Here is a 15506-nt window from a genome sequence, read left to right on the forward strand (position 1 = left end):
GTGCAACACAATACTGTCCCTCTCCTGCACGTTGCTGCACACTGCTTGAGAGCTGAATGAAAAAAAAAAGGTTCCTACACTTTTTAAAAAATAATTCTGATTATTCTGGCCAAGAAAAATACACATGACGCTGCAATTTGAGAACCTTCACTGAGTTGATGAATGGAGAAAAATTATGATCTAAGCTAAAAAAAAAAAGGGGGGGGTTTGAAACAAACTATGCCTACTGAATTATCAACAAAATTGTTTGGTGTCAGAATGATGCCCTGATGCCAAGATAAACCCAATGTTTTTGATTACTTTACAAAGCTAGACGGCATGTTTTTAATCATTTTGCCAAGCTAAGCCAAGCTTGCTGTTTCTGATTGCTATGCTAAGATTAGTTCTATGTTTCTAATCAATATGGTAAGCAAAACCCCAATGTTTCTGATCACTATACCAAGTTAAAAGGAATTGAATTGTATTTTCAAGGCATACAATTGTGGCATTTCATAGCACAATCGAGTTATATGTTACCGTCAGTTGGCATAAAAATGTTATATCCATCAAAATCAATTTAAAAGAAATTTTACTCAATATGTTAAGCTAACAACTAAACCAACAGCTAAACAGATTAGTTTAAGATCAATATGCTAAGCTAACTTTTATGTTTCCGATTGCCATGCTAAAATAAACTCCATGTTTTTGATTGCTTTATTAAGCTAACAGCAAAGTCCCATGTTTCCAAAAGCTATGCTAAGCTAACAGCTAAGTGCTAGTGTCCTCTCAGCAACTGTTATCTCACTGGGTTTGAAATGAAAGAAGAAGAAAAAAACACTGCAACTGTGTGAAATATGGCTTTCAATTAAAGACAGATGTGGAATATCTGTTCAAAAAAAAAAGAAGGGAGTTGTTAGCTGAGCTCACTGCTGCTGCTGTCTGTCCACACATACAGAAACTCAAATGAGGATCTCAGCAGCTTCAGAATAGAAACAACAGTTTGTGTGTGTGATTTTATTTTATTTTTGCATGTAGGCGTGTGTGTGTGTGTGTGTGGGTGTGTGTGCGTGTGCGCGTGCCTGGGGGTGTGGGGGTGTATGTGTGTGTGTGATCCCTGCAGGTTTCCAAACTAATCTGCCCTGACGTAACAACATGCTGCTTCTCAATCTGCCCACTGTTGGAGTCCTGGCACACAACAACACACATGCAGACACTGTGTGTAGGAATGCTGTCATAAGCTATAAATAGATAAAAAATTGATTTATGTGAAGGCGAAAAAAAGAGTGAGTGTGTTACGGAAGGACATATCTACCTATAGAGTAAAATTGTAAAAGCTTTTTATTGGGATTTTAGACCCGACCTTTTATGCGCAGTCTGTGAGTTAAAAATGGACCGAAAGGTTGAGGAAAACGTCTCATAGCAGGTTAATCTCTAACATTTGGGTATTATTGTCTGGCAATGATTTAATGCCGTCTATGAGCAGGTTGGAATGCCATAAAATAATGCCATCTTGTAGAGCATTAAGCTGTTGGCCATTAATCGGCCAACAGCTTAATGGCCGGTTTATTTATTTATCTAACAGCCAGTTGTTTTTCTAATTCAATGGGCAGATTAATCTGCAGTATTAAAAGTAAAAACAGTGTGTTTATCCAGCCAAAGCCCTACCTTAGAACAACACTGGCTCTGAGAGATCACAGCCTCATTCCTGTTGGTATTTTTTTCCTTATTCTTGCATGGTCTTTCTTTTTGAGGTTGCGAAGGCTAAGTTGTTCAAGTGGTTCATTCAGACTCTGGGACAGTTCCAGTAGATGACATATGTACTTATGTGAAATTTAAGTGAAACTTTTGTCAGCACCAGTAACAACTGCATGAAGTTATGTCTTTTTAACACCGCTTTAAAGGTTTAATTTGCCTATGTCGTGTTGAAAATAATGGTATTCAGAGCTTGTCTGCAGTAGCATGAGCACTGGTCTGGTCTCTCATTGTGTAAAAAGAGCTAAGTTTAACTGTGAAGTTATCGATTTACTAGTCTATCTACATTTTGACCCTCACCTTTGGTTATTAAGATACGGACCACCAGTAAAAGAACACTGGACAGAAGTGGCTGTAAAAGACTATTTTCCTAAGGTGGCTAAGAGTTAGCCCGAAGGCAGACCTGGGGGCAAACTAGAAACTCACTGGAGTACAAAAGGAAATAAAATATTATTCCTCCTGGACTGAGAACGTGATCTCAGATAAGCGGAAAACAACGGGTGGATTAAGGGATGTTGAAAGTATAGATAGAATTACCCAAACAACAACAACAAATCCCAACTTATTCTCATTATTGGACAAATGTTGAAGCACACTGTTTCACCCCTTCAACGCAAACAATCAGAGCAAACACAACAGCTGTATTTGTATTTTTTCCTTATGCACAGCAGGAGGCTCTAAGCAAAAAATAATAACCAAAAGTAATAGCTCGTCTACAATCTGTTATCAGCATCATTTTGGACTAATAGTAACAATTATCATTTAGCAAATAATTTGCTATACTGGCATCAGTATAGTACTGGCATCAGCAGCATAATTCTAGTTAATACTTCACAGATACTCAGTAATTAGTACAGAGCAAACATAAGATAACAGAAGATAATGCCTTCATGGTTTAGTATGATCAAAAATATCAAGTGAAGAAATGAATTTTTAGATATAAATCCCCCAAATCCATCAAAATATCCAGTTGGGAGAAGCTGCAATATTTTCAAATCTGGCCAGCGATGCCTTCTTGCAATCAATCATGTCCAAACTGACCCACTATGGATGGGCTAATAAAGGTGATTAGAATATAGTCACCACTGATTTGCCTCTGAGCCAGCAACATATCGTCCCAGAGCTGAAATTATCAATGTTTGTAAGGGAAACCCATCATCAAAATTCATGACTGTGACATAGTGAAAACTATGTTGTTGTTCTCATTATTTACTAAAAGCAGACAGTTATCAAAAGACACACATTTCTGTACATAAATTTGACTTTTATTTCAGCCAGTGGTCCCCAGTTCTGGTCACCAGTTCTGGTGTCCTGAATGGTTTAAACGTGTTTCTGATCCGATGCAGCTTATTGGACATGGCATCAAACTCTGCAGAGGCCTGGTAATGGTCCATTTATCTAAACTGTTTGTGTTGATTAAGGGACACATCTAAAACCTAAAGAACACCAGCTGACATTATGCAATTTGACAACCTATGAAAAGACTCAAGAATGTGCATTTATATCTTTATTATTGTTTCGGTTCATTGGGGGACATTTTGTACTTGCCTTGAAAATCAACAATTTAAAGTAATTTTTATAAATGGACTGTTGTAAGGAAATGTGATGAATAAATCATATCTTACAGCAGGAGGCCACTTTGAGGTATTTTGGTGTCATTCTTTCTGGGACTCAAATGGAGATCAGAATCTTAATAAATGAAAATGGGCTGAAAAGACAATGTTTTCAGGTATTGCATTTCTATCACAAATTATTCCCATAATTTTAAAAACATATTTAATTACAACAAAATTAATTTCACATGCAATGTTTTAAGTGCAAGGGTACGAAGAGGTTTGCTTTTTGGGTACCAAATCAAAGTGGAAATAGGAAGGGAAAAAATACCAAGATGCCAGGACAATAAGAAGCCAATGTTTTGTTGTGCCTTGGCCTTTTCTTCACCTGGTAACAGCATCTCGGCCGGACAAGAGCACAAATGTTTCCCAAACACGTCCTTGTAAAGGCGAAGCGAAAACATTTGGAACCGATGAAGTCAGTCAAGTCGGGTTTTTACTCAGTCACAGCACAACAACAACCTCCATGTTCTGCCTGTGCTGCTGCACCTCTTCAGATTATTAGGCAAGATAAAACAGAATCTGCTCATCGTGCATCGTTTAAGACGTTGGCAAAGACGCATAACATGCACAGAATCAAATGCACACCTCTTTACAAGCAAAGGGTTACAAAAACACACCCTTTCAGGGAGTTCATAAAGTTTAATCGCCTCCTACAGGCGTGGAATGCAAACTACATTGTTTCGATCGCTATTTGACTTTTCATTCCGCTGTTGTGTAAACACAATTTATTTTCAGAAGTTTTTGGAAACATTGTGTAAATATGGACTTACAAAATAAATCAGCAGAAAGAGAAGAACTAGTCTCTTATAATTTATTTCTAACAGTACCATTGATCGTTAACTTATTCCTGCTCAAAACTATAGGTTCCCCTTTTCTCTTTCTGCAACGGAGTACTTCTCCTTTAATCAAGGTGAAAAGTGCTAATTAGAAAAAGGAAAGTCTGACACAAACTGTGAAAATGTCTAAACATTCAATCAAAGAGCAGCAGCACAGCAGGAAAAAGACTGGAGCACTGAAGGCAGCATGGAGTGATGGAGGGAACAAAAGGAAAGGTAGGAAGGGTAAAAAGGACAGAGTGATTGATGTCCGATTTGTTCCACATGGGACACAAAGGAGAAAAACTGTAGAAGATAAGTGAGAAAAAATACAGAGCTGAGGAAGGAGGGCAACAGGCGAGGAACAAAGAGGACGGGATTGTGCAGTGAAAGAAAGACTTCAATGTATTTGAAAAAGACAAGGAAAGAAAAGAAAAGGAAAGAAAGAGGAAGGAAAGGAAAAAAAAGGAAAGGAAAGGAAAGGAAAGGAAAGGAAAGGAAAGGAAAGGAAAGGAAAGGAAAGGAAAGGAAAGGAAAGGAAAGGAAAGAAAAGGAAAGGAAAGGAAAGGAAAGGAAAGGAAAGGAAAGGAAAGGAAAGGAAAGGAAAGGAAAGGAAAGGAAAGGAAAGGAAAGGAAAGGAAAGGAAAGGAAAGGAAAGGAAAGGAAAGGAAAGGAAAGAGCCAGTTTGCCAGCTTTGACAGGAGTGTGTCAGTGTGTGTGTGTTCATGGGAGGGGATCATAGTACTGGACTTCATATCAATAATGAAGTGCGTTCAATAAACACAAGAGATATGTTAGAATCATTGATGAGAATAAATTACATCTACATTTGAACATTTGAACATTTTCTGAAGTCTGCTCATGTTTAATGGATACACCAAAGAGTTATTACATCTGCCGTATAATGAGAACGGAAATGAGATGAGAAGACTCTTTTATATTTAGTGAAAATCTCAAACATGCAACATTTTATTGCACAATTTTCAAAGAAGTAGGGTTGATGTAACATTGCAAAGTCTATTTGTATTTGACTTTCTAATTGTAACGACCTCTGTGTGTCTGCTAGTTAAAAGCTAAAAAGAATAAAGAAAGTGCACCGTTTTAGAGTTTTAGTCAGAGTTCACTTGCATTTGCAGAAATATTTGTTACATTCTTAAAATGAGCTAAATTACACCAAACTTTCAGTCGTAGCATTTACATGGTGAAAATACTTAATGCTTTGCTTTGACCGTAAAACTTTATTTTTATTTTAACTTCCTAAAGAAGAAAAAATCTTTCAAAATTAAATAAACAGAAGACAATTTATCCACCCACATGTTCCAAATGACCACATTTTCTTAATTCTGCAGCACACAAAAACACTGCTGGACTATCTGTTCAACCCAAATGCAATGTGATTATAGACAGACACCAACTAGCATATCCTAGTGGGCAGGTACAGGGAGATAAAATGACTTTTACAGGCAGAAAAGTGGAGTAAGAAGTGTGATTTAGGGTTTACACAACTACGCTGGGCTGCGTGATTATTAAAGAAGTAATTTTCCAAATAATAGTTGCTAACTTATTTAGCTCGTCTGTTGCTAAGTAAGTTAGCAACAGACGAGATATTCCATAACAACATCATGTTTGGGTCACTTCCTAGAAGGACTGGTGAGTGACAGGATGCGCAAATGTTTGATATGTTACGAGGAAACATGATGATGAATGTTGCATAAGGTATAAATGTAACGCAAACATATACAGTTTGCATGGTGGACAAGTTTATATTGCGAACCTGTACATTTTGTCTTAAGGCTCCCAAATGCTGTAATGTACAGTGCGTACTCTGGGAGCAGCGTGAAAACTGCGCGCAAAGTTATAGTTTTTGTCTATAGCTTTCAGAAGCAGCTGTTGGAAGGCTGAATATGTAGACCGCTGACATTGCGATTATTTTTCTCATTATGTGAGACTGCACCTCCAACCGTATGGCACAAACTAGAAATATGTGGCAGGATGAGCATCTTGATCTGTTAAGACTATAATGTAACTCTTCCTTATTATTTCAAAAGCAGAAGTAACTAAAAACAAAAAAACATTCAGACACAATTATCTGCTGTTGCTTTCAGGTAAAGTGGCTTCCTTCCTACTATCCAAAGGCCTGCATAATAGGTTAATTGGCCGCTGCAATTAGACGCTAATTGACTGAAGATACTGTGAGCTCATTCAATGGCTCTCTGTGATGAGAGTTGTGGGTGTGACTATCTATGTCGTGTGTCTCTGCGTTGCCCTGTGATGGTCAACACACTCTGGAAAGGTCAACCAAGGTGCCTTGCCTCTAACTGCTGCAGACAGATAAAACAATCCCTTTCAATGTGTTAAAAAAAATCATCAATGGATGAACAACATTCGTTTTAACACAAACATTACATTTCTATTTTTCTGGGCAACTGGTTCCTTTTATTAACCCACATTTCATATTTGACCTTTTAGCGTATTTTATGGGTTGAAAACAGAACCTAGGCTGCAGGGTCAAACCCACAACACGATCCTGTTGTATTAAATGCCTAAATCTGCATGTATCTAGGATGGGCTACCTTTAACCTTGAAGTGTTTAGAGTGTGACCTCAGTGTCATTCACTTTTGTATATTTATGGCATTTTTCCAGAATAAACACAAAACCTTTTGTTAGTTTTGGATTCCGAAAGCAAGAAAACAAAAACATGCAATTCTACAATGAAAATGTAAGTTCTTGTTATTCTGCCAACACAGATTAGTTTTGTTTAATCAGCAAAACACACTGACAGAAGAAAAAAAAAAAATCAAAAAGAAAACATAAAAAAACTTTGCATTTAGCTTTTGAAATTAAGTGGTTACATTTGCTGGTACTTTCTCATAAAATGTTAAACTACGTACTATAACGCTGGTAATACTTAAAACCTAAACAAAATGTATGTATAATGAGCACAAGAAGTGACCCTTTAAACAAATTAAAGGGATTATTTTACTCCTGGACGCTTCAAAAGACAGATGAAGCACATCATCAAACTAATCATTCCAGTCAGAAGGGCCAAAAATCAGCAGACATATCAAATGGGAAACAGACGACAAGATGACTTGATTAAATTAACTGACAAATAATATGGATAAGAATACGGCAGTATCATACTGTGGGGTTATAAAGCAGCAGCTGCAGGGGCTCGGCTCACATTAAAATCTTCAACTAAGTCAGAAAAGAAAAGAGGAAACGAGGTGGAGCGATAGAAGAGCTATCGTCGGGAAAAGAAGGAGCAAGGTGCCTTACCGGATGGAGAAGAGGTGATGGATGGATGAAGAAAGTAGAGTCCTGTTGGTCTAAAGCGCTCAACTCCGCTCTCACACTAAACCAGCTGCCCTGTCGGTCACTTTTGATCGATCCTGAACCGACCAGCGTCTCCAGCCCGTTGGTTCCGCTCGCACTCTGGCCGAGCAGCCATCAGTCAGTCAGCCCGTCATCCTTCAGGTATCCGGACACTCCGGGACTCTGTCGGAGCCGGAGAGAGTCGCGCGCTCTCCGCGGCACACTGCCTCCGCACTGCGCATGTCCGACCCCCGCCTTCACTAACGCGCTCAACAAATAGAAACAGGGACATATAGAGTATTTAGAGAGGCAAACACACACACACCCACACCCACACGCACACACGCACACACACACACAACTGTACAAGTGGATAAGTATGTAAGGAAAAATACAAATTTTGCGTATTTCGCGTGTGCGAACTCTACTGTTTGTCGCTGAAAGCTGTAAATACAGGCTGGAGCGCACCGTGTTTTGCATCATCTTTTTGTATTTACAGTCAACTAACTCAGTTTTCCGCAAGTGTCTGGAGGAGGTGTCATAGTGAGGGGATCATCTTACTTTCCTTCTGGTTTCTGAGTGGGTGTGCTGGGTGGTCTCTGCTGTGCCACTTCACTCCGACTGACCCTCAGGTTGCATAATCTGGCTTTATGTTAGAGTGCAGAAGTAATTCTGTGGCTGCTGAAGCTGGAAACAGGAGGTCTTGTGGATCCCCTGAAGGATCTCTATAAATATTTGCCATAAAAAAGGGGGGTTTAGTGATGATTTCTAGATGTAAGAGCTGTCACAGAGAAATCTGTCTTTAGAATCAATAAAACAACACTCCAGTTATGAAGATGTGTTTGGAAAACGTGTAATTTTGTTTTTGAAGGAGAGAAATTAAAAACTGGAAAATTTACATTTTCTCCTTTTCTGTTGCAGAGTCGAATCCTCAACTATCTATAGAAGAAAAATAGAAAGGTTATTAAAAATGTAACATCTTCCAATGAGGAGCACAACAAACTATTTTTTTTTTTTTTTTTTTTGCAGTCAAAGTGAGGAAGCAATTTTTTATTCATGAATGTTTAAGATTTTAATCTTTTTTTTTTTTAATTTACCCATCTTGTCAGTAAACATTGTTAACCACGAGAACCTGCAGCTTCTAAACTGAAAGCCATCCAATTCAACATGAAAAATATGAGCTTTAGCAACGACTTTTAACATTAAAGTATTAAGTGAAGTGAATAATGGTAAAATTCCCCACATGAGTGAGTCAGAAGAAAACAAATTTCTCTTTAGAAACCAGGATTTCACTGCAGACGCACTTAACAAGGTCTTTTTTAATGGATGTTTTTGTTGTTGAAAACTGCTACAGTGAAGGGAAACATGGAGAGACAGAAAGTGTGGCCTCAGAAAGCTGAATTTAAAGAAAACGCTGTGGAGTTTAGTTCACATGTAAAATCAGCAACAACAATTTAATTCCTAAAATATATCTGTTTCTTTTCAGATATTTCATCTTGATTTGCTTTGTGTTAACTGAGCTGGTTAATAATGAAATGTGTATGGCATATTTAGCTTATAATCTGATGGACTCTTCAGGTCTGCTCTAATATAGATCACTAGAGTAGATCCGTTCTGCCTACAAACATCAGCATCTACAACAACTTCTGGAAAAAAATTCTATACGAGTTGCAGCAACATTGAATTTCTCTCTGGCATTAATAAAATATTGTTGAATTGAATTGATCCCAGTTACACACTTACTGGAAAGCTCACTGGGGAAAAAAACATTTTAAAACTTGAAAGATTGAAAAGGATTTATGAAATATTTCGTTCGGATTTCTATGTATGAGATAGGCACAGTAACATTTATGTAAACTGAATCAGTAGTAGATTTACCAAATTTTAAAAAAAATATATTTTTTGGTTTCATTTTTCCTAAACAAGTCTTTAAAAATGACATTAGTCTGATGTTCAAATGATCTGATCATCTTAAAATGCTCACCGGAAAGCTGGGGAAAAAAATATTTACGGAGTCGGTTTCTCTACAACTGTTGCATCATGTATGTTTTTTTTGTTCCCACTTTCTTTTAGATATGTTTCATATAAAATTATTAAAGTACATTCTCTTTAACATTTGCTTTTTTTAGCTGCATGTGGCACAGATGTTTCAAGTTTTTTTGAGCCTTACCTCAAAACAAAACAACGTGACTCAAGAGAAAGATGGACGTGAGCCCGGGTTATTATTCCGACCCTTGAAGTCGATACATGAACAGAGCGCTGTACCGTTGTGAGTCTGGAAGAATAAACTTGCACCCAAAGGAGAGAAAGACAGTTTAATTATTCCCGCAGTCAAGGAGTCACTGATGTTCTTCTTAGCAGATATTTCAGGTCGGGACACGTTACAGATTTGACTGGACAGCAGGAACGCTCAACTTAATAGCACAGCTGTTGCTGTCTGGGTGATAAGGCAATCTGAGTAAATTAAAACCAAGGAAAGATTGCGACTTCAGTCATGATATGACTTCAGTCTTTTATCCCTGTCTAAACTTTTTGAGGAATTACTACACAGCCAGGAGTTATTTGATCATTTATCTGAGATTATCTTGGTGCGTACAGGCCGGCCGGCTTGATTCTTCAATGTCTTGTGGAAGCGTCTTTCTGTGACAAAGCTCAGCAGCAAGAGAAAATAAATATATCAAGTAAGCCTTGCGTTGTTGCTTGTGGTCTTCATTGGGGTCAGAAGGAAGCAGACAAGGTGAGTAGACCCAGGTCGATTTTTCCTACTTAATTCCAATAGATTCTCATCTGCCTTCTCTGCTCCATCTGAACTTTCTCCCATTGACTTGGATTCCTCCAGTAGAATTTCAACCAGTCCAATCAGTGAACAGAAGAAGTTGTGATTGACGACGTTGATTTTTTTTCTTCTGCTGTTTAAAAACAACGTACCAGTTAAGGAATGGTGATGAACTCGGTCAGCGATCGGTGGGAAGGCTAACTTCTAATATCTCTGAGCAGAAAGATGAGCAGCACTGAACTAAAACAATTAATTAATCTATGATTAATTACAATCATAAATTAACCAGCATAAAAGTTATTATTACCAATCCTTTGACAGAGTTTACTGAGATTGCAGTAACAATTGCTTGTATGTTTTAGTCCTATTCCTGATCAAAACATACTTTGAACCAATGGATTCCTTGTAATCTCAGAATCGTCTGTCTGAAAAACCGAATCCATAGTTCTCAAAAACTGTAATGTTGGTACCAGCTAGTCTAGCATCTTTTAACGTAGGTGAACATTCCCGCTTTAAGGATAAAGCGAGTGATAAATAAGTCAAATTATTTGTTTCAAGGCAGTACAGAATGATGTGACGTCTTAAAAGAACAATTTGAATGTTAAAATGAACTCTTTTTTTTTCTTCTTTTTTTAAGTGGTGCTGCTCTAGCTGTGATCTGTGTCTACAGGGCTGCACTCCAACACGCAACAGCACCATTTCTGGTTCTCAAAGGAAAAATGCAATTTGCAAATCTGTGTGAAAGGACTACTAATGAAGGCGCACGCATGTGTTTAACACACTGCTCCTCTTCACCCGCAACTCATCTGGCATGTGATTTCTAAAAAAAAAACATTTATTTACATCAGTGGATTTATCAGAGGCAGATTTGGCAACAATTTTAACTTCTACGTACAGTATCTCAGGGTGGACTGATTTATTTGTGCTACAGAGAATAGATTCCTCACTTTTCAATGTCCGTCAGGAAGCTTGACGCCAGACAGGCTCAACATTTCATGCTGAGGTGTTGATAGCAGCTCTTTTGGCCGCTTATTTATGAAAATCCACTTCATGCCAACCTGCATCGGTTTCCTCTCCGTAAACCGAGCTCTGACCTCTTTTCTCTTTTTTCCTGTGACCCCTCGCTCTATCCTTCATGTGGCTGTTTATGTCGAGAAAGAAAATGAACCGTTTAACTAACATCGCTCTAGTGAGGGGGCTGCCTGATTACATGATCACTAAAATAGATGTAGCATTTGCCTTGCTTCGTTCCTTACGCAACCAATTTGGCAGATGGGAGTTGAGGATTTTTAGAACATGTTTAATCACATCAGAATTACTCACTTATTTACATAAAGTTGTTATTTACTCAGTAATTTACCATTGTGAGCTGGGAAGGATTACAATAAGAAAAAAAAGGTTTCAAGTCAGGTTTTGCCCTTAGTTTGGCTTTAAAGTTGGTATTTTATTATTTTATTTAGAAACCTAAAGAACATATAATTTCGTATTTAACCTGGAAACATTTCTCATATTGCTGCTCTGCTACATTTTATAATCAACCAGCCTCGTTAGTGACTGAAGCATCAACTGTGTATTAATCCATGCCTAAAAGTACTAAGGTGTGCAGCACAGATAACATGGAGTTGCCAGCTATTTTAGGGCTTCGCCTGATATGTTTTTATATAATTGCAATTTTTAAGTAGATGTCTTCATCATAAACTAACAAGCAGCTGAAAGAGAAGGAAAAAAGTGCTGGGAGACAGGCTTCCTCTTGGTTTGGTCTTTCTGATTTTTGTTGTTGTTTTTGGCAGAAAACACTAATGAACACAGGGAATTTGACTCTGACCATTTGGTTCCTCAGTAGTAAAAAAATATATATACAAGTTGGGCTTTTTTTAATTAACAGAACAACAAAAATCAAACTCAGACATGCAGTGCAATGAGAAAAAGTGTTTGCCACCTTAGAGATTTCTTCTGTCACTTTTTTGTCACACTTTCAGGCTTCAGCTCATCGAAAAAAATGCAACATGAGACAAAGATAACCGGAGCAAATACAAAATGCAGGTTAAAAATCAGGATTTAATTTCATGCCTCGATTTAAAGGAGGTGGAGATCCAAAATAAACGGTTTAAGGTTGAGATAAATCCGTCCACTTGTTAGATCTACCAAACAGAAATAAATCCGACGATGGTACCGGAGTTTCAGACGTAAAACAATTAAACTCTAAATCATGTATGCAAAGTTTTGAGCTTCCAGCTTGTTTTACATTACTCCTATCGTATGTAGTTACAGCTTTGGATCCTGCAGGAGTAAATGATTTGTGATCACTGAATTGGACAGTAAAATTTTTAACTGGCTGTAGAAAAAAGGAGTCCACTCCCAGCCCTCTCCGTCTCTCTGTGCAGTGGCTCTTACATTGTAGGGCCTCCCTGTAGTTTCCCAGAATTCCTCAAAGCTCACAGGTCCCCGTGGATCCATTTCTGTGTTTGCTGTATAGCGGCAAACCAATCCCATCCTTCTGCTCCTGAGGACATGCAGCCAATCGCTGTGCGGCTCTGAAATGACCCACTTGTGCACACGCCCACACACACCAACACACACACGCCCACACTGTTCTCCTGATCTGACCTTGAACATCAAGGTTGGACAAAGATATATGTGAAAGAGGCACTGGCAACTGGAAGAGAGTCCAGTAAAACCAGTAAGAAAACGGAGAAAGATAAAAAACAGTGGTGACCTGATTCCAGTTTGATGGATTCTTCTCAGAAGTATTTAGACCCTAATCTTTTCTGTTTTGTGTGCACAAATCGGGCCAATGAGAAAAGTGTCATTTCAGAGGACAGAATGGAAGCCCGAGTCTGACCAACACTATAATATAGTTTGTTTTTCCTCATTTATTCAATTCGGGTTTTGATGCCGACAGGCAATCGAAACAGGCATCTGCTCGTATTCAGCAGCAAACAAGACAAATAACCTGTCGAAAACTGTTTTTCATGACCGCCGTTGTGCAGATGACAAGCAACAGAGGTAGTCTTAATGAGGATACAAATGTCCTCGTATTTAGGCTGACACTAAAGCTGCGCAAGCATTATCACATTAACAAATTATGCACTGAACAACAAGGACTTACAAAGTTTGAAAGCGTTCTACGGACAATGCAGGGAGGAAGCAAGTTCAGAGAAAAACAGCAGTGTCGAATTGACTGTGTGATTTCAGTGTTTGTTGGCTCAAATCCATTGTATGATCATAATATGGGGGATAAAGTGGATTTTTAATGTGATTATTGAGGATATCTTCACTACAAAATGCATAAATCCCCTTAATAATAAGTTGTATCTTGCAAAGCAGGGATAGAATCTGCAGAGGTGAACCCTCAGTCTGAAAGGTTTCATCAGAATATTTTAGTAATAGTTCAGAGATTGGTTCTGAGATGAGATGCTTCTGGGTGATAGAAAAAATGTGTGTAGTTCTCATAGTTTTCCGTTTATTGAGCAGGTATTGAGTTTATGAATTCAGAAATGTGAAAAAGAAGTAAAAGAAAAAAAGGTCAATTTCAAAGTGAATTGTTTCTAGAAATACAAAATAGATATTAACCATAGTATCTGAACTTTTCAATTCTTAAAATGAACATGAGTCAAGTGAGGAATTTCTAAGACAGAGACTTTCTTAAGGTGATGAGGGGAACATTCTGCTTTTCTGGGGTTTGATGTTTGCTCTCTTGGATGCAGTCATTGCACCAACTGTATCTCTTGTTTTTAGGCATCAACCCAAGATGTGTTTCATCAAACATTTTTCCTAGGTCAAACACCGTGGGCAACCAGCTGGACAACAGCTGTAGCCGTTTAGAAACCCTTCACAACTTAGAAAAAACCTGATTTATCCCCAGAACACATTTACAACGCTCTATAAAATGAAATCCAGAGATTTTCACTTTAAATTATGTATCATGTGTATAAAATTCCCTCTCGACAAAAGTCAATGAAATGACACCCATTAATCATAAACTGACAAGAAAAAAAGCAGGCTGTCATGACTGCAAATGTAAAATGTAGCCTGCAACATTTCCATGAAACTTACAGACAGTTTGTATTTATTAACCATTTGCATTATGAGTTTGGTTTGACTAGGAGTTATTTAGAAAAATAACATATTTTTACAAAGATTAATCAATTTGGGTGCACATTAACAGACATTTATCAACCAGACATGCCTCTAAACATTTTCATAAATACCAAAATTCAAAAGAAAATGCAATAGACAAACCAAAGCATTCCTACACCACGATGCTGCCACTAGCTGGTGTGTTCAGTGGAATTTGTCTTAATAAAATCAAAAAATCAAATCAAACACAAGTGGGTGTTGTTTACTAATTATGGGGCTTCTAAAGGGAATTGGTTGTACTGAACTTTATTTAAGGATATCAAAGTTAAAGGGGCAGGGGAGGAGAGGGGACGAAAACAACATAAGAGCTTTACTTTTTACCTTTTATCTGCAGGTCCTGGTGTTGTCACTTCATATCATGCGGGTTTGTCAGCAACTGACCAATCGGTTTTCGCAATTTGTCCCAAAGTACACGCCCCTATGTAGAAGAACTGAACCTCCATCAACTTTGCTGGAGTTCATCTTTGCCAACATGCTGCAGAGAGACTTCGAGGAAAATAATAGACAATCATTGCCCAACGCTGTCAGGGGGGAACATACAATCTCGACAGCTGTTACCCAGAGCATGTAGAGAGAAGAGTACATTTCCAAAACCCAAACGGAGTCTGGAATAATGCAAGAAATGGATCAAGGCTTGCAGCCGACCTCATGTGCAGTTGATTGAATCTGTGATCAACGGGATCTACCACATGCACAAAGGTAGTAAACATTCCATTTTTTGTCATAACGCTTATCGTTAATTAAATCAAAGATCAATAAGTGAAGGAAGATATGCTTGATTTTATTTGTGTACAGTACATTCCAATGGCAGCTCTATGGTTGCATGAGAACACGTACTGCAGTAACTGTCGTATTTACATTTAAGCACCTTTTACGCTACTATTTACATGCTAGAGTTATTTAAATCATTACTCACCTGCTTTTCATGTACAAAATGCATCCAACACAGCTTTCACACTCGCATCCAACGGAGACTTTGTGCCCCTCAAATTTCAATATGGCAACACCAGTAAGTATTGTTTAAGTTTTACTTTCCATAAGCCAACACCATTTTTAATTAGTTCAGTTGAGAGTTGCTGGCACAACATGTAGCACTGATTTTAGGCACACTT

General features: G+C 38.0%; 1 protein-coding gene across 1 annotated transcript in view; it reads right to left on the reverse strand.

Annotated features, from left to right (window-relative positions):
• znf385b (zinc finger protein 385B) overlaps positions 1-7709 on the reverse strand; it is a 61628-nt gene extending 53919 nt beyond the window's left edge. Inside the window, exon 1 of the mRNA XM_023337292.1 lies at positions 7443-7709. The gene's annotated coding sequence lies outside the window, so the exon portion shown is untranslated. The remainder of the gene's footprint in view (positions 1-7442) is intronic.
• Positions 7710-15506: the final 7797 nt, after the last annotated feature.

Source organism: Xiphophorus maculatus, chromosome 7 (genome assembly GCF_002775205.1).
Source record: "Xiphophorus maculatus strain JP 163 A chromosome 7, X_maculatus-5.0-male, whole genome shotgun sequence".
NCBI lineage: Eukaryota > Metazoa > Chordata > Actinopteri > Cyprinodontiformes > Poeciliidae > Xiphophorus > Xiphophorus maculatus.